This window comes from Convolutriloba macropyga, unplaced genomic scaffold, assembly GCF_964194025.1.
Source record: "Convolutriloba macropyga unplaced genomic scaffold, txConMacr16.3 SCAFFOLD_6107, whole genome shotgun sequence".
NCBI classification, from domain to species: domain Eukaryota; kingdom Metazoa; phylum Xenacoelomorpha; order Acoela; family Convolutidae; genus Convolutriloba; species Convolutriloba macropyga.
The window spans coordinates 10,001-13,857 of NW_027451633.1; positions in this window are offsets into that span (position 1 = coordinate 10,001).

The window sequence follows — 3,857 nt, forward strand, 5'->3', positions numbered from 1 at the left end:
GCTCGGGTTAGCTTGAGTTAGCTTGAGTTAGCTTTAGCTAGCTTGAGTTAGCTTGAGTTAGCTTGAGTTAGCTTGAGTTAGCTTTAGCTAGCTTGAGTTAGCTTGAACTAGCTTGAGTTAGCTTGAGCTAGCTTGAGTTAGCTTGAGTTAGCTTGAGTTAGCTTTAGCTAGCTTGAGTTAGCTTGAACTAGCTTTAGTTAGCTTGAGTTAGCTTGAGTTAGCTTGAGTTAGCTTGAGTTAGCTTGTCTTAGCTTTAGCTAGCTTGAGTTAGCTTGAACTAGCTTTAGCTACCTTGAGTTAGCTTGAGTTAGCTCGGGTTAGCTTGAGTTAGCTTGAGTTAGCTTGAGTTAGCTTTAGCTAGCTTGAGTTAGCTTGAGTTAGCTTGAGTTAGCTTGAACTAGCTTGAGTTAGCTTGAGTTAGCTTGAGTTAGCTTGAGTTAGCTTGAGTTAGCTTGAGTTAGCTTGTCTTAGCTTTAGCTAGCTTGAGTTAGCTTGAACTAGCTTTAGCTACCTTGAGTTAGCTTGAGTTAGCTCGGGTTAGCTTGAGTTAGCTTGAGTTAGCTTGAGTTAGCTTTAGCTAGCTTGAGTTAGCTTGAGTTAGCTTGAGTTAGCTTGAGTTAGCTTGAATTAGCTTGAGTTAGCTTGAGTTAGCTTTAGCTAGCTTGGGTTAGCTTGAGCTAGCTTGAGTTAGCTCGGGTTAGCTTGAGTTAGCTTGAGTTAGCTTTAGCTAGCTTGAGTTAGCTTGAGTTAGCTTGAGTTAGCTTGAGTTAGCTTTAGCTAGCTTGAGTTAGCTTGAACTAGCTTGAGTTAGCTTGAGCTAGCTTGAGTTAGCTTGAGTTAGCTTGAGTTAGCTTTAGCTAGCTTGAGTTAGCTTGAACTAGCTTTAGTTAGCTTGAGTTAGCTTGAGTTAGCTTGAGTTAGCTTGAGTTAGCTTGTCTTAGCTTTAGCTAGCTTGAGTTAGCTTGAACTAGCTTTAGCTACCTTGAGTTAGCTTGAGTTAGCTCGGGTTAGCTTGAGTTAGCTTGAGTTAGCTTGAGTTAGCTTGTCTTAGCTTTAGCTAGCTTGAGTTAGCTTGAACTAGCTTTAGCTACCTTGAGTTAGCTTGAGTTAGCTCGGGTTAGCTTGAGTTAGCTTGAGTTAGCTTGAGTTAGCTTTAGCTAGCTTGAGTTAGCTTGAGTTAGCTTGAGTTAGCTTGAACTAGCTTGAGTTAGCTTGAGTTAGCTTGAGTTAGCTTGAGTTAGCTTGAGTTAGCTTGAGTTAGCTTGTCTTAGCTTTAGCTAGCTTGAGTTAGCTTGAACTAGCTTTAGCTACCTTGAGTTAGCTTGAGTTAGCTCGGGTTAGCTTGAGTTAGCTTGAGTTAGCTTGAGTTAGCTTTAGCTAGCTTGAGTTAGCTTGAGTTAGCTTGAGTTAGCTTGAGTTAGCTTGAATTAGCTTGAGTTAGCTTGAGTTAGCTTTAGCTAGCTTGGGTTAGCTTGAGCTAGCTTGAGTTAGCTCGGGTTAGCTTGAGTTAGCTTGAGTTAGCTTTAGCTAGCTTGAGTTAGCTTGAGTTAGCTTGAGTTAGCTTGAGTTAGCTTTAGCTAGCTTGAGTTAGCTTGAACTAGCTTGAGTTAGCTTGAGCTAGCTTGAGTTAGCTTGAGTTAGCTTGAGTTAGCTTTAGCTAGCTTGAGTTAGCTTGAACTAGCTTGAGTTAGCTTGAGTTAGCTTGAGTTAGCTTGTCTTAGCTTTAGCTAGCTTGAGCTAGCTTGAACTAGCTTTAGCTACCTTGAGTTAGCTTGAGTTAGCTCGGGTTAGCTTGAGTTAGCTTGAGTTAGCTTGAGTTAGCTTTAGCTAGCTTGAGTTAGCTTGAGTTAGCTTGAGTTAGCTTGAACTAGCTTGAGTTAGCTTGAGTTAGCTTGAGTTAGCTTGAGTTAGCTTGAGTTAGCTTGTCTTAGCTTTAGCTAGCTTGAGTTAGCTTGAACTAGCTTTAGCTACCTTGAGTTAGCTTGAGTTAGCTCGGGTTAGCTTGAGTTAGCTTGAGTTAGCTTGAGTTAGCTTTAGCTAGCTTGAGTTAGCTTGAGTTAGCTTGAGTTAGCTTGAGTTAGCTTGAATTAGCTTGAGTTAGCTTGAGTTAGCTTTAGCTAGCTTGGGTTAGCTTGAGCTAGCTTGAGTTAGCTCGGGTTAGCTTGAGTTAGCTTGAGTTAGCTTTAGCTAGCTTGAGTTAGCTTGAGTTAGCTTGAGTTAGCTTGAGTTAGCTTTAGCTAGCTTGAGTTAGCTTGAACTAGCTTGAGTTAGCTTGAGCTAGCTTGAGTTAGCTTGAGTTAGCTTGAGTTAGCTTTAGCTAGCTTGAGTTAGCTTGAACTAGCTTGAGTTAGCTTGAGCTAGCTTGAGTTAGCTTGAGTTAGCTTGAGTTAGCTTTAGCTAGCTTGAGTTAGCTTGAACTAGCTTGAGTTAGCTTGAGTTAGCTTGAGTTAGCTTGAGTTAGCTTGTCTTAGCTTTAGCTAGCTTGAGCTAGCTTGAACTAGCTTTAGCTACCTTGAGTTAGCTTGAGTTAGCTCGGGTTAGCTTGAGTTAGCTTGAGTTAGCTTGAGTTAGCTTGAGCTAGCTTGAGTTAGCTTGAGTTAGCTTGAGTTAGCTTTAGCTAGCTTGAGTTAGCTTGAACTAGCTTGAGTTAGCTTGAGCTAGCTTGAGTTAGCTTGAGTTAGCTTGAGTTAGCTTTAGCTAGCTTGAGTTAGCTTGAACTAGCTTGAGTTAGCTTGAGTTAGCTTGAGTTAGCTTGAGTTAGCTTGTCTTAGCTTTAGCTAGCTTGAGCTAGCTTGAACTAGCTTTAGCTACCTTGAGTTAGCTTGAGTTAGCTCGGGTTAGCTTGAGTTAGCTTGAGTTAGCTTGAGTTAGCTTTAGCTAGCTTGAGTTAGCTTGAGTTAGCTTGAGTTAGCTTGAACTAGCTTGAGTTAGCTTGAGTTAGCTTGAGTTAGCTTGAGTTAGCTTGAGTTAGCTTGAGTTAGCTTGTCTTAGCTTTAGCTAGCTTGAGTTAGCTTGAACTAGCTTTAGCTACCTTGAGTTAGCTTGAGTTAGCTCGGGTTAGCTTGAGTTAGCTTGAGTTAGCTTGAGTTAGCTTTAGCTAGCTTGAGTTAGCTTGAGTTAGCTTGAGTTAGCTTGAGTTAGCTTGAATTAGCTTGAGTTAGCTTGAGTTAGCTTTAGCTAGCTTGGGTTAGCTTGAGCTAGCTTGAGTTAGCTCGGGTTAGCTTGAGTTAGCTTGAGTTAGCTTTAGCTAGCTTGAGTTAGCTTGAGTTAGCTTGAGTTAGCTTGAGTTAGCTTTAGCTAGCTTGAGTTAGCTTGAACTAGCTTGAGTTAGCTTGAGCTAGCTTGAGTTAGCTTGAGTTAGCTTGAGTTAGCTTTAGCTAGCTTGAGTTAGCTTGAACTAGCTTTAGTTAGCTTGAGTTAGCTTGAGTTAGCTTGAGTTAGCTTGAGTTAGCTTGTCTTAGCTTTAGCTAGCTTGAGTTAGCTTGAACTAGCTTTAGCTACCTTGAGTTAGCTTGAGTTAGCTCGGGTTAGCTTGAGTTAGCTTGAGTTAGCTTGAGTTAGCTTTAGCTAGCTTGAGTTAGCTTGAGTTAGCTTGAGTTAGCTTGAGTTAGCTTGAGTTAGCTTGAGTTAGCTTGTCTTAGCTTTAGCTAGCTTGAGTTAGCTTGAACTAGCTTTAGCTACCTTGAGTTAGCTTGAGTTAGCTCGGGTTAGCTTGAGTTAGCTTGAGTTAGCTTGAGTTAGCTTTAGCTAGCTTGAGTTAGCTTGAGTTAGCTTGAGTTAGCTTGAGTTAGCTTGAATTAGCTTGAGTTAGCTTGAGTTAGCTTTAGCTAGCTTGGGTTAGCTTGAGCTAGCTTGAG